Here is a 24,840-nt window from a genome sequence, read left to right as displayed (position 1 = left end):
CTACAGAACATTATTCCTTGTGATTCAGCGCTGCAGGTTGTTTTTCAGCCCAAATATTACAATGAGCTGCTCCTGACCCTGTTCTGAATCTGGCAGTGACTATGCAGTTTGTTACAGTCACCTGGCTGTAACTTTGACTGGAAATTCCATTCCCTTTGAAAGTTTCACCTACATTAATATATTGCCATTACAGTTTGGTTTTCATGACTCATTACCTTTTACCTAAACCTTCTCAGACAGCTAGAGTAGAAATAAAGCATATGTACATAGGAAAAGGAAAAAAAAAAAAACACAAGAAGCTATAATTTCTGACAGAGAAAAAATACTACTACCTTTCAAAGAAGAGAAGCTTGACACTTAATTCTGTGATGCCCATGAAATCAAGTCTTGAGAAATTTATGTATTTTGACATTGATCACGACTGGAAACAATCACAGTTATGGCTATTCAACTACAAAACTGAAAGCTTCGTAACTGATACTGCATATTTTCAGCCATTTTTTTTTTAATTTGGAAAAGTTTAAAAAAAAAAAAATCACAGACAGGAAAAACTTCAGGAACCAAGAAAAAAATATATATATATTTGTATTATAGTCTCTATCCCTGAAAAAGCAGAATTCTCTGATAGTATTGACTCCCTTAGTGAGAGCTGTCAATCTAAAGACCTCTGCAGCGAGGCTGAGATACCATAATTCAAGATGAAGGAAATTTCCCAAGGATTCAAAAGATATTGGACATACAATGTGGGACTAAATTTAACTCTGTCTCCATAGTTCCCCCTCTTCTCACATGCAGCCTTAAGTAAGAGTTCCACATCTACTCAAACTTTACTTTGATATCTTATGGTCTGAAGAACACTTAAAAATTACAATGAGACATCACTTAAATATAATATTTTGTACATTAAGAATTTTACATTTAAGAAAATCATGTACTATTATTCTTTCCAACATTATTGAAGATATTAGAAGAGCAGAAGCCACACACTCCTGTGCTAGTACTTTTAAAATTTTTCTTTTTCTTCTGATGGAAACATATCAGTTGCCCCACTAACATTGCAGTCAGATGATACACTTTTGTCAAATATCACAAGCCACATGGTGTTACTTGTCATCAATATAATGTTAATCAGCAGTAACCCTCATACTATTATTACACATAGAAGCCTATTCAAAGAATGGAATGTCAAACAAGTTTTAATAACAAGAAACCCTCAAATCCACACATGTTGGCACAACCTTTTAAAAGACCTAAAGCAGCTTACCTCCACAGGCAAAGCTGACTACTGCTGACCTTACTTAATATAAATTACCTATTACTTACAGTTTATCTGCATATAAAACCTCTGCTACAGCAGCTGAAGTACTTAATCTGCAGATTGATATATGTACCAAGAGCACTCTTTTTCATTGCCAAGTATCCATCTTTTCTCATTAGTGCTTGCAGCTGAGCAACTGTTGCTTACAAGCAACAGGCCACCTTAAAAATATGAACTCATCTATCTTTAAAACAATAAAATTTTACAACTAGGAAAGCTATCCTACACTTCCTTCTAAGCTTGACCATAACAACCTTAGGTACTTTACTGATCTTTTGCCACAAAAGTTCCAATAGTGAGTGCCTAAGTATAAATATAGTAGAGCTTAAGGATAATTTTTTCATTCTGAAAATCAGTTGATTTTCCTACAAATGATGACTTTCTGCTTTGGTACATGAAAAAATTGACCACAAAACATGCATTTTGCAAAAGATGTTTCAAGTCAGCAAGATAAAGTGGAAGCTACTGACAAAAGTCTTCCAAGACAATGGAAGCACCCGTTGCCCAGTACGTATCAACACATACATATGTATATACAGATGTACAGAAAGAACAGAAAGGGAAAAAAAAAAAAAAAAAACAACAACAAACAACAAACAACTCTATGCAAGATCAAAAGGTCCAGGGATGTCATTATGACCACTAATAACTTTCAAGTCAATTGTTAATTGAAGAGCTCAACAAAAAATTTATACTGGCATTTCACCCCAAGAGTAGATAAGAGACATGGAAATGAGACTACAATTTTGGCAAAACTGATACAGGTTGACAAGCGTGAGAGCCCATGAACTGGAATACAGCAGCCACCTGACAGAGTATCAGCTTCCTCCTGAAGAAAGTTTGTGATAAATCCTACCCATAACAGAGCAAGCCTTACTCTCCACTGTTATTGCTATCTCACATGCAGTGACCATCACAACCCTGCCAGGGTACCCAGTGTTCCATCAAGTGACAAAGTGAAGTGAAAAATCACTTTAACAAATTTTAAATAGTACCACAAAACAGTGATGCTTCATTCTTACATTTATATGGAGAAAACCAGAAAATCTAAAATAAAAGAGCAAAGATTTCATTATGGCTGTTAATCATCATGCATGAGAATCCTGGGAGACTGATGTGAAAAATTCCTTACAAAAATCTACTCTAATTATGGTGCAAGAGTCACCAAAACAGAGACAGAATTTAAGTGGCTCTCTAGGAACACCTGACTCAAAGGATATTCTGAGTGCAAGTGGCCCAGTTATACAGAAAGGTTATGTTCTTTCTCAAAGTGCAATATAAAGGGGAAGAAAGGCTGTCTGTTCTATATATACTTAACTAAGGCTAATGCCTCACTCTCCAAGAAGGGAAGCTTATCTTGAATCAAGGCTTAAAGTAAATATGGATCATTTCCCTGCAACCAAGTACAACCATTTCCTGGCTTCTTTCCAGAACGTGAATCAGAAGAACCACAGATTAGAATTTTTGAGCCTGAGGTGAAGCAGACATTGACTCCAAGATAATGGATCTTGTCCTGTTTTTAGTTCCTAGAACTGATTGATTTTTCTGCCACCTACTGTCTTCATTAGAACTTTGGTCCTGAGAGCTGAACATTAAGTCTTCCATGTTCTGCTAAGAGGTCACTGATAGCTTCCCTTAAGCTTCTGCTTTCAAATCTTAAAGTTAATTAAACCTGATGGCAAACAGTACATTGATGGAACTTCACAGCCAGTTTTCAATTCTGCTGTCACTAAGCTTTCACCATCAGTAATGAAAATTCTGAACAGGACAAAGGCATTGTAGGGCTACATGGCGAGAAACACAGATCACCAAGATTTCCATGTAGTGAAAGGAGAGCCCTTTAAACAAACATACAGCACTAATGAAGTAAGGCCATGGCACACATTGACATCAACCCTGCTCGCTGACACTACTACTGTCCACAGCTGCACTGCACCATGCTAGAGGTTACTGCCTTGCCTTTCCTGTCACCTCTGGTTTGCCAGCTATGCAACCCATGCACGGGTTTCCTAATCCTCTTTACTCAAAAGGATTCAAGTCAGCTATGTTATTTAAATTGTTTGTGCCTCATTTTGTCTAGAATAAGTGACAGAGCAGTTGTACAAGAGAAAGTTAACCTGCCATCCCTTTGAAACAGAATGAAGCATTAAGATTTCTGTAAAACATTCCTTAATCTAAGAAAACATAGATAAGAATCTGCATTTGAAGACTACGAGGTTTGAACATTAGAAAGAGCTGATTTTATTTTATTTATTATTTAAATACTAAACTTGGCTCCCTGTTTTCAGTGAGCTTCAATGGCCCCATTCCTATTGGGATAGTAAGTAAGGCTGAGAAGTAACTGTATAACAACTTTGATATCTCATTTTTTTAAAGAACAAACTGTTTTTCAATTTCTCTTTGTCTCATCCAAAAGAATGACAAGAAAAGCTTGGGTGCTGATTGAGTGCCAGCATGCCTACCTAGAAAGGCCAGAAGCCCACATTAGGCTTGCTCTAGTTTGAACCACTTAAGAAGCTTAGGAATTTAAAACTATATCTAAATCACTGTTTTGCTCCTTTGCTTTTTGTTAAACATGTTACAGAGCAAATAACTGAATGCACCTACTGAACTGACCCTGAATCCCTTAAACTACTTTGTTCTTTGTTTTTAAATCTATTTTATTTAAAAATTAAACTTGAAATATTAATGTCCCTCCTAGGCACGTAGAATAATCTTCTTTATCCAAGAACAGAATGAGCTGTTTTCTACTCATCTGATTTGGTGTTTTTGTCCTTGCAATATGCCAGTTCAGTAGTTCATATTTTCCTCTGACTTTTCAATGCTTTCCGAATCCCAAATGACATTACCCTTTAAGTAGACAGGGCTGTTGTCAACAGAATGAGGTAGCACAGAAAAGTCACTGTATACAAAGTTAAGAAACAATTAAGCAAATAAAAAGAAAAAAGAAAAAGAGTCATGATCAACCATTTTTGCTCCCATTCACCCCTTCTGTGCAGAGCCCTGTTGGAGATATATTTGCTCTGACATTCCTCACAATAGAAATGAGCAGGCAAGTTCAGGTCAGAAAGAGTTCAGTTCAGGCTTTATTCTGTGGGTTAGGTTTCGGGCCGGCTTGGTTCCCTACCCCCTCCCCGCCCCCAGACACTGGAGTCCCATGTATAACAAAACTTCAAAGATACCTTACTCCCTCTTCTAGATGTTTTGCTTTAAGTAATAGCCCTTGAAACACCTTTTGAGATATTGTATAGGGCCTGTCCCAAAGACTTGTGAGATTTATGTTTCATATTTTAAAGAGATATATTTAATTTTTCCCTGGGTTTTGAGTTCTAGTCCTTGACAAATGAGTTATCATTGCTATTTTTCATTGTCTATCATTAGAACCTATCCAGCAGCAAAACCAGCTTGATTTCCAGGAATATCTTCAATCCAGCTACATGTCCTGTAGCTAGAGCAGAAAACACTTCTTGTATTATTTTCTTGTTAGCAACCTCAGTCTCCATAAGATTAAAATTAGAATTGACCAAATGAAGGCCTCAGTCTAACAAAAATGGCTAATGAGTTAAATATTTTGTAAAATACAGACTTTTTTAGGCAAGAAGTTAAAGATTCTGTCAAGAAAACTAAGCTAGCCCTCCCAAAATTCTGTTTCAGAAATTTTTTCTTTACAACGCAGAGAAGAGATTATTTACTGCTTCACTGTACATGATGTTTTGCTACAATTTCAGCAAAAATATCCTTTTATGCATACTGAATAGCTAACTTCTGCTCCTGTATTTAATGAGACTGGAATATGTTATACAGAATAAGTACAGATGACAGAGAAAGTTAAATGACTTTGACTGGATCCAGAGTTCCTTTAACTCATACTACATTCCCATTTCTGGGGAAAAAAAAAAAAAGTTGAAATGACTACCTACAAGGATGTTTATTACACTGCACATACAAAAAAAAAAATGTTCTATACAGATTTTGATCCTTTATACATCAAATCAGTAGAAATTTACTGCTATTAATTTCACTGATTTTCTCTCTACTTGTATTGGGTTTGAAACATCTCTCAAGTTTGCATAATCCTTATTTAAATCTCTACTTGTCATATTTCCTTTTTTAGTCAAAATTATAAATAAGAGATGCACAGAGTCTGTCAGACATTCCCAAGGATTTTCTTCCTTTATTTCTGAAGGACATTATTTAACAGTTTTTGTATGCAAGCAGAATAAGCAGTTATTACCTAGCTAGAACAAATGCATCAGGAGGGTATCAAAGTATTTGGAACAGAAATTACTACCCAGTATTTCTTTATTTCCAATACTTCATTTCCAACATTGCAATAAAGAAAAACTGATGTGAACTTAACACTAAAAATCAGAAAAATATCCCTTAGTATTATTCAAGGCATTTCAAAGATCTTCTGCAGTTTGAATATAATCCATCTTCAACAATGATTATATGCTTGAGAAAATCTGGCATTTCAACAGTTCTTTAGCCAGCTATTTTTCTTCCAAACTCCTGGTGCTATCTGATGTTACAAAAGCTCAAACTTACAAAATTCCTTCAAATTTGTTTAAATAATAAAAGTCAGTAAATTGCCCACAAACCACAGTATAATTGCTGTGACTGCAACAGTTTAATCCAATTCAAAAGAAAAAAAAAATTTTCATTAGCTGTCTGGTATCCAACTCATTCAGACAATTTCAACTGTAATCTAATTCACGTAACATTAATCTGTCTGGTTCCTGATCTAAAAGCTACCATTCTCAAAAACTTGCACCTGATCTTATTTTAATGTTTTCAAGCTGTGTAAAAACCTGTCAAACATCTTCCAGAAGGAAAAAGTATGTGTAAACACACTACTTCAATTCTTGTGCAAGCTTCCACAAAAGCCTTTTCCATGATTTATAAATATTAAACATTAAATGCAATCCCAAATTTAAGGTAGTTAAGAAATATCCAAGAAAGTAAAGTAATTCCTGAAGCTAAAGTTCCTGCAATGTGTTTTTTCTATATATAATCATTACTAAAGTTTGTACATATTCATACAACACACAAAATACAACAGAATAGCCTGATATTAAATAATGCAATGTGCCGATTTATAGAAAGCTTCTTTACCAGAGGATTTCCAGAAACCTGAACTTTGTAAAAAAAAAAAAAAAAAAAAAAAAAAAAAAAAAAGCCACAACAACTCTCAGATGCTGTTCCAGTTTTCTCCAAATCTCAGAAAACACTTAATTCCAATCCTGTCCCTATTATGATTCAAGTACACAGAGTTATAGATTGCTCCTTACTTCTTGCTTATGAACTTTGTGTGCTCAACCAGTGAAAACTAGACTGATGCGTGTTCCCTCCAAGAGAAAATTCTTATACTAGACCTGGCTATAATGAACTACAAACTTAAAGCCACTGACCACAGTCAGCATAACCCCTACCGATGGGACTTCCACTGTTTCCTAAAATTTCCAGAGTAGCAATACTTTCATAAAATACCAACCCAGAAATATACCCAGATTGAACTGTGTGAACGTATCTAGTGAAAGACGTTCAGAAGATCTGCAGAAAATTCTCAAGCTTGGTCATTCACCAAACAGCCAATCTCCTTTGAAACATTCACAAAGATAAATTAAATGTAGGACTGAGGAAATACAGGGGAACATCCTGCATGGAATTCAACATGAAATTTGGAACTGACAAGTCTCTGCAAACATGAAAGTTTTTTTGCTCAAAGACTGAAAGAAGCTCCTGAGGGGCTGACTCCCATTCTACCAATAGCCTATGTTAAACTCCTACAGAATAATTCAGGACCACAAAGCTGTGCAACCATGCACCTTCGTAAAAGTGCAGCTACAAGCTCAGATGACCATGCTGCCTTCATTTGTTTTGTGTCACATATTAAAGTCACAGGACAAAGCAAATATCTAATATATTATTTAAAACAATGGGCTCACAACCTTCTGCAGACACCACCACAGAAGTTAAGGTGCACTGAAGATTGCTCCAATATCACTCCATGCAAGCAAAAACATATGAGGAGACACAAATAGGAAATGTGTGTTAAAAGCACAGTCCTGATCAGAATTTACAAGAGAAAGAACTTTGAACAATAAGTGCATTCAAGGATTTTGTCTGTTTAACAGAAGTTTCAAACCAGGAATAAAAGGAGGGGTGAAGGGGTTGTTTTGTGAGCCACTAACAGCTTGACAGCTGTGTTTTGCAGCCTAATATATAAAGCAGATGAGCAAAGCTTCCAACAGTTCATTATGATTATGCTTTTCTATTAACCATGAAGAACTTTAGACTTTCTTCTGTTTAGATCAGTTGTTTTGTTTAAATCTTATTAATTATAAAATTTATATTTTACACAAATACATGAAAAAGGCATCAATTCAAGAACATAGCAAATTAATTTCTGAACATTTAATCTAAAATTATAGTTACTCCTATAATTTCACACTAAATGTGGCTATATTTTGCATTCTGTACTATTTTAAAATAGTAAACAAAGTTGCACTGTTAGCTTGTCAGTTGAGGTAGTAGAATGACATCCACAGTTTATTCTATGCTTTTGTCAACTACAGTACAAGTCTTGGTAGATGAATACGTGAAAATGTTTTCTAAACATTTTTAAGGAATTACAAACCATATCTTACTTTTTCTGAAAGAGAGATGACTCTGCCCTTTTCTCTGAGAAAACAAACGGACTCTTCTCATGATCTCACTTGAAACAAATAAAAAGCATATATAAACTCCTAGAAAAATGTCTCTAGAACTACACAAGCATCAAGTTGTGGACATATAATTGTGCTAACAAACAGATAAAAGTTCTTAATTAGTTGCTGCTGGAATTATTTTTAAGTTTTTTGTGGTTTTTTTTTTTTTAATCTGGAACAGTATTAGAACTCTAAAAGGAACCTTTCCTTTCCCCATCTTAGTAAGATCAGACTGCACTATGAGAAAAAAAGTCTCACCCATTTATAAACAAGGTTTACTATGGACTATGCAATACAATTCCTATAAATAGCATTTTTCTTGTCAAATATCTATCAAAACTAATTACCAAAACATTATTAATTGTTCCCAAGTCACAAGATTAAAATGTTTAAAGAGTTCAAAAACACAGAAAGAAACTGTGCTCCTGCTATAAATGGGCAAAGAATTTCAAGCCTCTGACCTGGCAAGCAAAACTGAAGCACAAGAAAAACTGTAACCTGTAAAACAAAATGACCACTCCCTTCTGAATAAACAAAACTTGTATGCAGACATGAAGACAACCAAACTACCAAGGGCTGTGTTGAGCTGCAGAATGGCTTTACTGCCCCAAAAGGAGCACTGGTAGTAATTCTATCTTCAAAACCAGTCTCCATCACAAGCTCTTGTGAAGTACAACTGACAGGGCTAGACCAGGAGGAAAAGCAGTAACTTCAGGACTGCTATTAGAACCAGTCTCAACACACATACATTGCTTTATGTTGACGTGCAAGATACACAAACATTGTGACTTCTGTCTCTTAAGACACAGATGCCTAAGAAACATACCCACTTAGCAAAAATAACACAACACGCAATTTTATTTCAACTCATACATCCTTTTCCCCATGTCTTGCCAACTATAAGTGAGCCAGGTCACATGCCATTTTCTATGCAACAAAATTTTTTTAAAGTTGCGGTTCCACCACAGCATAGGGTTCCCACATGAAAAATCATTGCTGGAGAAGCTGGTATTTATCCTAGGGTAAGCTGAAACACACATGCTTTTGGTGCATAACATGACAATAAACAAAGCTTGCTCTATATATTTTCTGGCTCACAGATAAATACCATGCAATTAAATGTCAAATTAACTTGCATAGCAACTGCTAATAGTTTTCACATATTTGGAAAACAGAGCAATTGTTGTCTGTTACAAATTACTTAAGGCTGACTCATTCTCAAGGTTTCTTAGCACCATAGGGCCCCACAATTTTTTTGTGACACTGCCTGGCTTTCATAAAAATAACACCAAAGAAATTTTAGGAGTAATGATAATAAAGAAGCCTGACATAACCTACTGGGGCTTTTTATTATGAAAACTATTTAGACTACAATATGTAGAGGCAGAGGAGAGCTCTTTAGCAATAATGAATAAGTACTTTTAGCCTCAGGAAGCACTTCTTTGTAGCATATCCTACCCATACCAAAATTTGGTGTTAGATACAACTGTGAAGTACCTAACAGTACAAAATATATATTTTTTTTTAATGTGGAATAAGTACTATGCAATTTTAAATGCACAACATCAAGATCCAGAATGTTACCTGAAGGTACATCCACACTCATAGCATAGGTTTAGGCAACCCTGCCATGCCTTATTCTTCCCTATAAAATTAATGCTATGGTATTTAATTCCCTTCCACAAATAAACTTATTCATAGAAGTTCTATGAACCCTGCAAAGGAAAAACAGTTAATTTAATACATTTTCTCAGCTTTTCTGGTTAATACACTATATACAGATGCTGCACTTGATTGATTTCAGTTGCAGCTTTCTACTTGCATAATACTGCTTTTCTCTCCCATACAATCAAAAGCAATAAACATTTTCTGTACGTTTGCAAATATCTTATTATAAGTTTGTTAAGTTATTTTTTCCCCAATGCAAGCCTACTTCTAACTTCTGCTCAAGCACAGAAAATAGCAGCTAACTCCAGATTACATACGTAAATGCAAAAGCAGTTTCAGGCCTAATGAACTTATACAAAGATTAGAATCACTCAGAAGAAATGTAATATATTAAAAAGTAGGTTTAACATAACTATAATTGAATAAATGCAGCTATACAGACAGATATGAAATGTGCATTTTACACTAGGGGGAAAAACATTGAAGTAATTCAGTTTTATACAAAACATTGAAGTAATTTAGTTTTATACCATGTGTTTTCACATGGAACAAGCTTATATCTGTACACACTTAAGCAGCAATGAGAGATAGTAATTATGACGAGTAATTAATAATTTTAGAAAGCCAGTGGAGCTAATCTTTACAAATTCCATCTGTGACTGCTTCAGCTTGAGAATTGCTCCTCAAATTCCAAATTTAAAAAAGAGCAGAATGTACACAGCTTGAGGTCTCCGATATAGGTGTTTAGTAAAGGATCAGTGTATATTACATCCAGATCTAACATGCCTACAGCACATCATAGTTTCCTCCTCTGTGTGCAAACCTTGATCACTTAGTATTTTCCCTTGCTGGGCATAAAACAGGGTAGAATTTGATTTATTTAAAAGCTAGAACTATAAATCTTTATATTTGCAGTGATTCAGACATCTCCCTTAAGTTATAAATGAGGTACAAAATGTTTGTTTACACAAATAAGTCATTATTTTACTGAAAGTTGCCATAGACACACTATTGACCAGCATGGCAGCTCCTGTTGAAGTAAACAGGGCTGAGAAGACAAGAAGATAATAGACCATAGGATTTAAAAACTAAGTCCCGTTAATCTACCTCTTTCCCCTCCAGTATCAGAAAGACACACAACAGCTGGGTCTGGAAAGCAAGGGAGATTCAAAGGTTGGATTGCTAAATCATTGTCTGCTCCCTTTTCTTTTCTATACATGTATTCACCACCAGGGCAAACAGTGTTGAGACAAATACCAGACAACTATCAGCATACTTTGCTGAAGATAGCTGTGAAAGGACGTCAGCAAGAAAGGAAAGCTTTTCAGATTTCAGAGACATTGCCACAGGAATTTCCCCTCGCCCTCAACATTTTGAGGTCTTCACAACTAAATATGTATTTTAGATATTAAACAGTTTCTCATACATTGTTGCTATCAGGAAAAGCAGCCACAGCACCAGTCACACAAATAGATGATTTGGTTCTGAAAAGAACCCTTAACATTATATCCATAAACAGAGAAAAAAAAAAAAAATCTAATTAAGTGATGCCATAAGATTTGCAAAAACACATGACATTTAAGAATGGACAACAATCCATACCTTTCAAATATTTTGTAATAGTTTTTTTTGAATGAAGAATGCCTTATTTGTTCTTACATCCTGATCTTAAAAAAGAAATAAGCACTCTTCCATCAAACGAACATGATGGCTATAAAAATGCACATAAAAACTAAGCAAAAACCCTGCTACTTCAGGTTGATTTTGTTCAAAACAAAGAATAATTCAAAAAGATAAGGGTCTAATCAAGACAGGAGTGTGCTCTGAAATGAGAACTATTTTTTCAACATTTAGTCTCCTCATCTTGAAACTTTTCTGTTTTATGAGTCTTTATAAGCAGAACCTGCTACATACTGTATAGCAACTACAGATGTAACTGGCAGTTTCACCTTCTGGAGAAAAAAAAAAAAAAAAGTAATTTATGCTGTCATCTTTTAAACTACAGACTATACATAGTTCTGCTGGGGAAAGACATTCTAGGACAGTTTAAAACATGGTAAGATTTGTGACTAGTTCTCCAAACCCTTTCTTTCCCACTCATTCTCTAAAAAACAAAGCAAGGCTATGGATTTGTATTGAAGATCAATAGATAAGCTCACAGAAAATACACTCTTAATTTTCAGAGTTCTTATTCCTAAAGGAGCCAGTTAAGCATCTTTAAAAACATCCCCTCAAAAGTAAACAGAAGGAAACAGAAAACTATTGATGGTGTGTCACCTGCAGAAGGATTTCATTAGTACAGCAAGAGGGCCTTTGAAAGAAAAAGCTGCTTCTTCCTTGCCTTCTAGTCAAAGGTGAACATCCAAAGCTCCAGAGCTTTGGCCGTGGAGAGTTTGGACTGAATCAGGCTTTCTGAAAATACGACTAAGAAGAATCCGTTACAGCTGCTGTATTCACTTCTTTCTGGCTGGAGGAAGAGCCTGACACTCCCTTTTCCCTGTCATTAGTAGGTCATGTAGGTGTTAATGTCATCAGGAACTTTGCTTCAAGTTTTTTTGCTCTCCTAGATTTTATAACCAAAGACAAAAAAGTAAACTTGCCTGTGTGATCCACTGTAGCAGTAACAATAACCTTCTAATATTAACTCCTTACTGAAAAAATGTATCACATCTAAGAGATTACCATAATAGGACATTTTTTTAGCCCCTATGCATTACTGAGAAGTCACTGCACTATTTGCAGAATCCTGCAGGAAGATAATAGCTCATTAAAAATAAGAGGCTGGAGAACAACCTTATCTACCAATTCCAAAAGTCATCATGGGGCATATGAGGTCAGTTTATACCCTTATGTCATCTGTCTCACAGCATTAATCTTTCCATGACACAAAGAGACTAAAGCTGCTGGGAAAACCTGCAGGCACCACAGCGTCTCCAGCAGCATTTCAAGGCCACTGACACAGCACAATTAATCAGCGTGTTCAAAAGTGCGTTCCATAGAAGTTTTTCATCTCCATCTATATCTGTTCCCCTTGTAACTGTAGAGCACTGATCACATTTATAGTGCAGCACAGCTGCACTGGCTTCCAAACAATTTGGAAAGGTGAGGGACAGCAGTATCAACAGAGAAACAGTATAAAGCAGAGACTCAGTTACAGCTTTTTCTTTGAGAAACAGCCATGAATGACCTTCCTCCTATGACATTCTACACACAGACTGCGCCTTGCTTATGCATGAGTGTCCCTGCCAGCTCCTCTTCTCCCTGCGGTCTGTGCAGAAGGCATGCTACAAGCTTTTTTTTTCCTTTAAGAAAGAGACAGACAAATTGGGTTTGCCAGAAAGATATGCAAAGTTACACAGCTTTCACTTCAGAGGTCCTACAGGCAGTTATGTACAGCTTCAGAACTAGAACTATGACATTGCACCAGAATGCTGATATCTCTACAGACTTAAGATTATTTCAGAAGCAAAGGCCATAATGCTTATTGTTGTATGGGAGTTATAAACCCAGCTCCCCTTCTCTTCCAAAGGAATTAGAGGATAGATGGCAAGATTCACTTCTTACCCTTCCACAGATTCCACTCAGAGAGAGGCGGCTCATCATCAGTGTGTATTTTACCCTGCTCATCCAGGTGGTCAAATCAGAGTCACCTGCCATTCTCACCTATCATTTACACAGATCATCTCAACAGTCTCTTCTGAAGAAGCCAGGATGCTGTTGTCTCTTTTCAGTTCTCGCCTCACTTTCCTCAGCCCATTCAAGATTTGTGCATGAACATCAACTACTTGCCTGCTGTTAAACCTATTTTGTTTTCCCATTCAGATCTCTTCACTACATTTTTCTTCTCACCTACCATATTCTACCATACATAGACCCTTCTGTTTTGCCAATTACTTCAGCACAATTGAATATTCCAGGACTTTGTATCACAGCTTCCATAGATTCATCTTCCACGCGTCCCCTCTGTCCCTAGACAACAATTCTGGCAAGAGAGTACTTTCCCAATTAGATCGTTTTTCAGGACTTACAGGACATATCTAGTTTTGATCCCCAGTTATGTCAATGGTGAGCTTCATATCATTGAACACAAGATTTCGGTCACCAAAGACATTTCATACTGAACTTTATGTAGCAGGGAGTCTCAAATCTTTTTATATAGTTAGAACAGGGAACAAGCTACTTGCCCATTTGTAATATCACAGCTTCCTGTCCCAACAATAGCAAAGAAATTATGCCAAGGATTTTAAACTCTTATCTTGTAACTTAGCAGACAAAATGAAGAAGTGATCAAAACATGGCTATCGATCTATGGATCAAAGTTTGGTAAATGCTGCTTTAAAAATATCACCACGGCTCAGAGATAATAGCCTTTTGCGTGGTGTCTCTTAACCCATAAAAGATTATTAGAAGCACTATATCTATAAACTTGCCCATATATCTTATTAATGCCAACTGAAATTATACTTGGGTGTGGAGTACAGAACAGATATCTAAATCTTTCATCTTGAATCAAAATTACAAATAATGTATTTAATAAACTCATTTTAAAAATCCTAATGGACTTCAGCAGAACAGGAAAGATGAAAATAAAATATCAAACTGGGTTTTAGTAACGTCTCTCATTGTACATAACAGTTCTCTATGTCAGGATAAGACCTCAGTAAAGCAAGCCAAACTCTTTCTTGCCCTTCTCACATATGTGACTGCAAGGGTAAAACCCTGCATTAAGTGTTCTTCCATAGACTATGCATCTGGGTTCAGTAGAGGGTTTGGCTCTGATAATGGAAAAGTAAAGAAACAAAGACCTCAAAACAAGTAGATGTTATTGCTCACACTAACCCAAGTCTTCAGAAATACATTTCTCCCCTTTTCCTTAGCAGCTCCTCCACATAAAAACAGCAGAAGACAGAAGACTGAATGAGTCTTCCATTGCGCTGAATAAATTTAGATTTCTTTCAATCGAAGAACTGGTTAGACATTTTGAGTCTCTCAGTGAGAGACTCTTCACTCGGGGAGAGACTCTTCAGTAGGGCCTGCTGTGATAGGACTAGGGGTAACAGTTTCAAAACAGAGGAAGGTAGATTTAGATTAGATATTAGGAAAAAAATTTTTACACTGAGGGTTGTATAACACTGGAACAGGTTGCCCAGAGAGGTGGTGGAAGCCCCATCCCTGGAAAAGTTCAGGGCCAGGTTGGATGAGGCTCTGAGCCACCTGATCTAGTCGAAGATGTCCCTGCTCCTTGCAGGGGGGTTGGACTAGATGGCCTTTGAAGGTCCCTTCCAACCCTAACCATTCTATGATTCTATGAGTTACAAGTGCTTCTGTTGAGTCTGAATAGGAAAACAAACAGCCACCTGCTGCCTTTCATTGTTTCCTTCCATTTGTTAACATAACTTAAGTCGTAAACTTGAAACATCATATTTTTTCCATCATTCACACACCTTGTAATTCAAGTTGTTTGTGCAGTATTTAAGATATACAATGAACTGACATGCCAGAGAATATAAATCATTATAAATCCTTCCATTCATGGAATTAGAGATGGCTTATACAGGGACTTTATTAAATAGTTTTCACCTCAAAGGGGAAAGAATCTCAAATTAAATTTCATGGGGGATTTCCTTCTGGAGACTGAAATATTGCAAGATCCAACATTAAGCCATCCATTGAGCACAGTTAAAGAATCTTGGACTCTTTTTTTGCAGGTACAGAAGACAGAAGATCCCCACCACACATTCTACTTAATTGAAACAAATCAGTAAGTTTGGCAGAGTCACAGTCAGGATTCCCAAAGCCTTAGCAGGCTCTGAAAAAAAACGCTGAATTATAACAAGATATATAAAATCTCCAGGATATATTAATAATCACATTTAAGAAAAAACTCAAACATTTAAGCACAGCATTTTGGAAGTTATAGGAGGAATCTAATGGGGTTTTTTAGATTATTTCTACATCAATGAATTTTAACCAAATAGATTTTTTTTAAAGTCAGAGTTGGCATTATTAGTTTTTGTTCAGCAGTAATGCTGAATTTTCTTATTTAAAAAAAACCCAGCAATCTGCTTACAGTTCAACACTATGGTATAGGATCACAAAGTGCTTTTAGAAATAGCAGTAATAGCTCATGTTGTTTCTTTTATGAAGAAAGCCAAGAATAGCAACAACCAAAATATACTATGCATTCACAGGAATTCCTCATTCTACAGAAAAAGCTTCAACCCAGCAAAGTTCCATGTAGAGCAAGTATACTTTGGCAAGCTATGATGTGCAGTTTTCCTCAGCCAAAAGGCATTCACTTGAACTTCACTCACTTCACTTCCCCATATGAAACTGAGGATGGGGATTCCTTTTACTATGCACATAGTGCAGATGTGAAACTTTGTGGCACGGATCCTCACCCTAGACGTTTACTTTGTTGGGTTAAAATGAACAATCAGGTACCCATAAGATATTAAGATTCTACAGAAAGTGTATTAGAAGTATATGTGAAACAACCATATGCACTGGAAGCGAGAATGGCACTGAATTAATTATTTGTTTAGCTACGCTGGTTTTCCCAGTATCTCCCTGACAGAAGTGTCATTTACATTCAATATTACACTAAGAAAATACTTTCCCTATAAGCCCTTCATCAGTGGTCAGAAAACACTGAATAATTGAGTATAGTTGAAGTTCTCAATAGGGAAACCAATAGTGGTCATCATCTAAAATAGTCGGAGAAGCCTCAGTAGTCTCTACAAATGTCATAAAAATAATTTTCTTCCTAACACTAACTTCAATATGCCTTTTTTTAAAAAAAAAAAAAAAATCATTATCATTTAACTTCTTAAGCCTTGAGAACTAAGGCATAGAGAGGTGAGGAATTTGCAAAAGCCTCATTCATGAAGGAATGAGATCTCCCAAGGTCCAGCCTACTACTTCTGACCATTAAAGAACAGTTTTAATACACATCACATTTCCAATCAAACAAACAGGTTACCTCTTGCTGAGTGTTTCTTCCTGCCTAGAGCAAAATGCAAATGTAAGCAGTAAGAAGCAAGTGCCAGTCTATATGGCTGACCTTATTTCACTGACTATAACCATCAAAATTAAGAGCTCTGTTTCCCCAATAGCTGTAGTCCCAAAAGAGGATACCACCTTTCAAAGATGACCAGATTGCCAATAATTTGTTAAAGGAATTTAAGCGAGGCATTTAAAACAAATAAAAGTTCCAATGATTACTATTAAAGTGTCAGAACTCTGTGGTAAATGCTGAAACTATTGACATTTTAAATGTCAACTATTTTGTATTTCCAACAGTATAGCAGAAGCCCTTTATCATTTAAAAGGCACTGTGAAATTTTTTTAAATTTCATAGTTGTGGAATTTCTTTTTAATTTTCATCAATTCATTCACGACAACACTATATACAATTTAATTCAAGCATTGTGTCCCAAACATAGATTATTTTATTTCCTCTTTTATGGTAGCCAGATCAAACCAAGGCAAAGCCCTTCTGGTACTTTTTATTACAGTGTCATCACTTGTCTTCCTTCTGTCTAGAGAACATAATTTCTGAAGTGCAGAACTACAACTGTGCATGACTAATGCCAAACTGGTAGTAGTCTCACCACCATCAACTCTGTGGTGCAGTGATATTTCCAAAATGATTTATTCCAAACTCAGTCTCTGGTCTCCTTCAGTTCATTTCAATGGAAGAAACTGGACAATACTGACCGTGCTTGATAACTGCACCAGTCGAAAGCAAGTGATTTGGGAAATGCCAACACATCGCTCTTCAAAATACTACACAAATTAATTCTTATGGTAGTATAGGTTCCAATGCTGAGAACTGTTCCGCGCAAGCAGCTTTCCTCACATATGTTCCACGGAAGAAACGTAGGTCCAAAGGCCTCCAAGGAGAAGACTGCTCCAACTACCCATAGCATTAGCCAAAATTAGTGATTTTTGCTTATCTTAAAAACAACACCAACATCAAAAACACTTCATATGTGAAAGTAACTTAGTTTTCTGTGAGTTCAGAAGTGTCTTTACCACAGATCTGCAGTCTCACAAAACTTGGTGACAGCTGACCGCATGAAAGCTCTTCCTCTCTCTCCCTACTCTGCTTCCAGCTAACAGCCCTTGCTCACTTCGGCTTACAAAAGAATAGAACACGGCATGTCATTGGCAATCATCGGACACATTAGTGCTTACAAGCATTCCTTGAAATAAGTGTTTCCTACACATTAGAATAAATTTTCCAGGAGTAAGAATGTGAAGCCCAAACACATATTGGGGAAACCCTTGCTAGACAGCAGCACTGGAAGATTTTTCCTGTGTCGCATTAATCCTCAGCATCAGGTTAATTTCTCAGTTTCCCCCATTTCTGCACTGTAACAAACAATGCTGAAATTGTATCTCCAGGAGTGACTAACATCATTAGATTAGCAGCTTTAAGATCATTCTCAAATGCAGTGCCTTGGGACGAGGTTAAGTTATAGGTAACTGCTATAGATTGTATTCCTTCTTTGCAGTGCCACTTCCAAACTCTCTCCATCACTTTCATTGTTCTGACAACTCCCCCACTGCCTCAATCTTTACCTTCATTTCTGTAATGCTTAATTCAAATCTCTAGACAGTAATTAGTATTTGCTTCTGCCTACAAAGCTGACATTTCAATTGCCTTGAAACTCAGATTATAACAAAACTATGCAGGAGAATAATGGAGAAAAATAGCACAAACAAGAGCCAGATTATGGTTTAGATGCAAATGAAGAAGGATTTCCTGGTAACAGTGGACAAAAACATTAGAGTGGACAGTTAAAAATGCACATAGTACACTTGCTTGCTTCCAAGTAGCTACTTATTTGGGCATAAAAAATTAGACTAGCATACAAACTTACTTCCCTCAGTAGCGAATAAATACGATAGTGTCGGCATGTCATCAAGTTATCCAAAAAGGGATTCCAACTTTCTTTCCAATATCCACCTATGTCAACTATCATGCTAAGTACAGATACCAAGTCATAGTAGTTTTACTATACTATAAATGATGCTTTTCCACTGCTCGAACCCCATGCTTCCAGGCCCACATTCAGACTAAAAATTATTCATATTCCTGATCATTTCAGAGTTAACTTAGTCAAGCAGTTAATAAAATATTGAGCAGAAATACTGGATTGTGAAGCTTGGATCACAGTTACACATAGTATACAACCTTCCTTTTTGTACTCCAGCTCTTTTTCTGTATCCCTTCTTTCTGTTTGTCAAGTACATTCAGAGTTGGATGGTAAGACATGGTTCTCAGAAACAGTCTTTCTGGCCTTCCTTCCCCTGAGCTTCACCCACCTTTTCTCTCATGACTGATACAGGCTTAGCACAAGAACTGATAACATTTTCATACACAGAGTAAAGGGTGGCCTCCTGTGCCAGTTCAGTAGGATAAACTGGCACTTTTCTCCTGCTACTAGTTGTAAAGTAGAAGCAAAAAATTCATCCAGGTATGTGAATTGGATAAGGACTGTGGAATGAACAGGGCTGGTAAAGCAGCTTATCATCTCTGAATCCTTGTTTACAGTCTTCATAGCCTGAATTGTCAAATACCTTAGAGAATACATTAAGAAGCATGTCAGTGATCATAGTCGGCCACTGCTAAAAAAAAAAAAAACCAAACAAAAAAAACCAAATAGATAATATAATTTCCTACTGATTCCATTGCCTTTGTTTTTAGCGCCGATCTCTGTAATCTTCAAAGTGTGGGGCTTTATATTCTAAAACTATTTAAACAGCTTAATGGTTGGCATTTCTTAAGAACTCTGCTTCTGTAACAGGAGAAACTTTGTAGTGGCTTTGTTACAGTTGAATCAGTGCTGCTGTTATCAGCCTTTTTCAGTGGAGGATGTTTTATAAGAATATAAATATTTCCATGGAGCGGAACATGGAGTGCTTCACTCCTGTATACCACCACCTAGCTTCTACCTACAGCTGTAGGGCAACAGACTACTGCTTTTCAAATTCAAGCAACTGACAAGCTGCAGGAACCTGAGGATTGATTGGTTTGATGACACTTGAAGGCCTTCCCAAAAGTAGAATTCCAATCCCTTCCTTGATTTTTGAGGCCTAGAAAGCAGAGTCCACATTAATATGTATGACTACTGTGATTGAGCACAAAATAGATCAGCATGTATTGATGACCATGAATAAAAATCTTCAAGTTTAGCAATTCACTGTACATTTCATGTAAACTTTCACATACAGAGCATGTGAATCCTGTTATTTTCTGAGGCACATGCTCATTTCCAGTCTTTCATAAATGATGCTGCACTGTATTCAAAATTGTGGAAGGCTATGAGTTATGCTTAAAACATAATACCTCTCAGAGCTGAGGGATCTACAGCTACAGAAAACCCATCTTTTTGTGTTCACCTGAAACAGACTAGTTTCAGCAGACAGAATTCAAAAGATGACAGACTCACAGAATGGTTTGAGTTGGAAGGAACCCATAGAGGTTACCTAGTCCAATTCCCCTGCAAGAAGCAGGGACGTCTCCAACCAGATCAGGTTGCTCAGAGCCCCATCCAACCTGGCCTTGAATGTTTCCAGGTACAATCTCTCTGGGCAACATGTGCAGATGTCGTTTTGCAAATCACAAGGCACTTAATACTTCTCCCCTGTGACAAGTAGCAATAGCTAATTCCCAAAAAGTTTCCTATAGGAAGGCAAGTATAGATCTTCTATCTTTTGATAAATCTCTAAGGAAATACCCTTGAATTTCTTTGAGCCTAGCTGGTTCTCATTACAGAGAAATGTACAGACAGATACAGGATTCTGTGATTATTTTGCATATTCCTTTTGACAAAATTCAAGTTTTACGTAAGTAGCAGAATCTGAATAAGAACTTTTGCTTTAAGTCAAGCAAGGGAGCAGTATGCACGTCTTCAGTATTCAGGAAGCAACATTGTCCATGTGCAACAGAATGAGCCATCTCAATTGCTACCACCTCTGGTTATCATGAAATGCTGCAGTTTCAAGTGAAATCAACACAAATCTCAAATAGAGACCAAACATGCACAATTTGACCACATTTGCTACTGGATATGACAAGATTTGAAGTGAGGGAAGGGTTATATTCTCAAGCTTACAGCGCTGGACTGGCATCGGAGCTAGGCAACACTTTCAGACCTCATGTCACCCTCTCCCTCTGTGACCTTGAACAACTATAAAAGGCGAGATTTCCAGTAGGCTAGCTTCCATATAGAAGCTTCCATTGTAGGAGGACAAGATTTTCCAAGAGATCTTAAAACATTATTAGATGTTGGCTCCAAATCTTTGGTTGTTGATCTGCATGCATAAAATTAAAATTCCATCTCCTTGCCAGGACTGGTCTGTCATAATGCTTCAGTGCTGTAAACTTCAGAGGCTCTCATTATGCATTTGTAGCTTTGCATAGCACAACAGAACTCAGATTTAGGAGGGCCTCTAGCCATAATACAGAGAAAACTAAGTCAGATTCTAAATAAACTCCCTTTCCCCGCTTCAAGTGGCTCATTTACTTCACTCACTGACAATGCAACAACCCCAGGAGAGAGGTAACAGGCAAAGGAGGACAAACATACAAAAATATTTGCCGTACTCTTTCAAAGCAGTAACCAACGTCCTACTGTTTTCATAATCGTTGCTATGTCAAAGGTCACTTATGTTTAACTAATGAAAAATAAAGCCAAGAAAGAACAAACCAGCAGAGTAAAAGAAAATGAGAAAAATAAAATAGATTTGGGAAGTACAAACAAAATGGAGTAAATGTGAAAAAGGAAAGGGCTAACATGACTCAACAGTACAACTCCCAGATGGTCTAAAGAGACATTTTTGGATATAAATGTATGAATGAAATCACATTAAACAAATACTACCCTTGACATTTTTCACTCTGCATCTTACACCTTTTCTTGGAATTTTCCATTGCAGCTATACTTCAGTCTGCAGTGAAAGTCCATCAGAAGTTTGAAAAAAAAAAAAAAAAAAAAAAAAAACATTTGATTTTTTTTTTTTAGTAGAAAAATACACACCAGTTTAGAGTAAATACTTGCCTGATTTATTGTTTTTAGTAATGTCATTTCTAAGTAACAGTCATTTCTACACGCCCAAATATAAACTTAAAACATACACTTAAAACAAAACCTTAGAAAATAATTTGAAGTTTGGGAGATGTTTAAAGAATCACCAACTCCTTAGCTGGATCATGATCAATATTAGATAATCTAATACTGCCAACAAAAACTATTGATACCACCTAAGGAGAGTGAGCAAAGAAAGTGAGAGATGCATTCTTTCCAATAGAAAACAAAATGCCTCTCAACTGAAATGCTGACAGAGTGGCCGAAACAGTAAGTAGCTTAATAGACCAATGCATAGTAGCCTGAAATGGTAATACACAAAAAGAAAACTAATACTATTTGAAAAACCTCACTGTAGCAGAACATACCAGCAATCTTCCTAATTCAAGACACCCCAGCAGTTTGATCAATGGCAAAAATCACGGGAGACATCACATAAGCAGTTGTGGTATTTGTTTCTTCCCACTATCTACTAGCTTCTTTTTGCTGTAAGGGGATTTGTCTTTTCTTGTATCCATCTAATTACATGTCCCTGAGCATTCTGCAATTCAGGGGAATGCTTACCTCTAAACCAAACTAAATAAGCTTCTGCACCTTGTTGCATTGAGTTCCACAGATTGGGAGTTAAAATATTTGTTTGGATAGAGAACACAAGTCAACACCATTTTGAGGCTTATAGCTATGCCTTCTTACTACAGTTGCAGTCACAATAAGGATAACCTTATTCAGTGCCTGAGAACAAATGAAAAAAGTATATTGTAAGCATCTCCGTCAGTACACATTGGGGAATCTAGGCCACAATCCAGGATTTGTTATTTCTGTAAAGCAGGCTTGCAGGTCATTGTCTCACGCATCTTCTAGACTGTAGCCCTCAAAAATTTCATTTTTGTTTCACTCTGATGACTTCAGTGATCTGGCTTCAAGGGTGTTCCCAGAAAAATAGCCTCAATGGAAAACTACAGGAGTGGTGAAATGCAGGGGTGGGAGTTTGCAGCCTGTCGGGGGTGGGGCTATGGCAGCCTTTCACAAGCTAGTTTTCTAAAAAATTGAAGTTACCACATCAGCACAACAGGAATTTATGAGCAATTAACCTGAGCCACTACAAGATGCTTCTCTAATATTTCTAATCACTCCAGAAATTACTTTAAAGCACCAAGGACAGCACAGCATAATATAGACTAACTACTTAATACAAGCTTTTCATGGCACACAGCTTGTTTTTGAAGCCACATAACTTAGTATTTGAAATGAGCTTACCAGGAATTGTTACGCCATAACAAAGGGCACACAAAGGTTGACTCTGAGCTCAACTATTAAAATAGATAGAAAGTTACAAGCATGAATATGAGCTAAACAGAAAGGCCTACTGACACAAGCCACAAGCTTGTGCATTGTCAACAAACAGAACACATGGGGCCACCAAATGAAACAAGTGTTCAACCCGACGCTTCGAGAAAATACTTTCCTCAAGAGAGGTTCTTTCAGTAGGAGTCCTGAGCCTCACCATCACCTCTGCTGAGCAAGCAGGGAAATTAACACAGGAAGTCCCACTGTCTCCCATACACCTGACTTTCCTCTACACTTTCTTCCAACTGCCCTATTTCTTCACTCAATCTTCAGTTCAACTACACCATAAAAAAACAACTCCAGAGAAGGGTACAGCTTATCCCACTCTTCCCAGCTAAAGAGCAACACCAGACCGCAGGTCAAAACAGTACCTATCACGTGCAAGCTCAAAGCATTCATCTATGAATGATCATAGCTGGTATCGCAGCTTTAATGCCTTCCCTTTGGTTGTTTAATTTTTCCTTTACTGAATACTAGTCAACTTATTCATAAATCAGCATGAAATATTTTGAGTTATGGAACTGAGCCTGACGATGGAGTCTCAGTTCTTAAGATCTTAGACCACATTTAATGGCTCTGCATCATGCTTACACATTGTTCTTTCTAGAGGATTTTATTTCTTCAAAAACTAACCTACCACTGCCTTGCTCTCACAGAGCTGTGAACAGTTCAGGTGAGAGAAAGAGACTCCAGATTTCCACCAACAGATCAGAAAGGAGTAGAACTTGATTTTCACAAGCACTGGTCTTGCATGTTTCCCCAGGCAAGACTGTCCATAAAGCATTCTAACATCACATTTCAGTAATGACTGATATCCTAATCACTGTGATAATTCTTCCTCCCTAGAGGACCTAGGATCATGTTAGATTGCAGCACCTGACACATGTTCTCCGATTTCATTCTTTCTCTTAAAAGGAAAGAATTAAATTCTGGGTAACAAGTAAGTATATCAGATATTGGTTTGATTTGAAGTAACAGAACACCAAGATATAATAAAATGTAACCATGCAACCATACCAAAGTTGCTAGTTTCCTTTCTCCCAAACCAATGATCTGAAACAAATATAGATTTTCCACCTACAGAGAAGATACATTGTTTCAAATTTATTTGAAAGCAGAAGAAGTTGAAGAAATCTGTAGTGTCTTACAGTAAAACACCTATAAAACATTATGAAGTTTTACAGGATCCTCAAGATATCTTCATAAGTACATTTTTTAGTCCATGGAAACAGTCATGTTATCTTAGCAACTGAGCTGGCTAAAGAAAGTACAGAGAATCACATTTTTAGTATTAAATATATGGTTTCTTCTCTGAGGCAGAAAACATATGAATCTAATGCCCAATACACAGTGAAACTATTAAATAGTACATAATATAGTAGGGAGCCAGATTCAATGACTTCAAACATTCCCTAATGCTATTAAAATAAAGGGAAAAAAAGGTGAATTTTTTGATGGCAAAGTCAGTTCAGTTTTCAATTTGTGCAGATGAGCTTCAAAAGGTCTGGATCTGACTTAACATATAAGCTTGAACTTTTGGCTGCTTATCTGAAAAACTAGAAAGCTCAGGAGAGCAGGCATTTTCATGAGCTTTCTAATATCTCACAAGGTAGGGTACGAGTGGTGAAAGAACAGGAGGAAAAGGAAAAAAAAAAAAACCCACAAACTTTTGCAGTATCTCATAGCTATGGATTTCCAA

At 36.7% G+C, this 24,840-nt stretch overlaps 1 protein-coding gene across 1 annotated transcript in view; it reads left to right on the top strand.

The window, feature by feature from the left end:
- The window catches only part of SLC6A2 (solute carrier family 6 member 2), a 416,570-nt gene that overhangs the window by 84,323 nt on the left and 307,407 nt on the right, over positions 1 to 24,840 (top strand). The gene's annotated exons all lie outside the window — the stretch shown is intronic.

This window comes from Chlamydotis macqueenii, chromosome 13 (genome assembly GCF_036417535.1).
Source record: "Chlamydotis macqueenii isolate bChlMac1 chromosome 13, bChlMac1.mat, whole genome shotgun sequence".
In the NCBI taxonomy this organism is placed as follows: domain Eukaryota; kingdom Metazoa; phylum Chordata; class Aves; order Otidiformes; family Otididae; genus Chlamydotis; species Chlamydotis macqueenii.
This window is presented reverse-complemented; position numbering and strand designations above follow the sequence as displayed.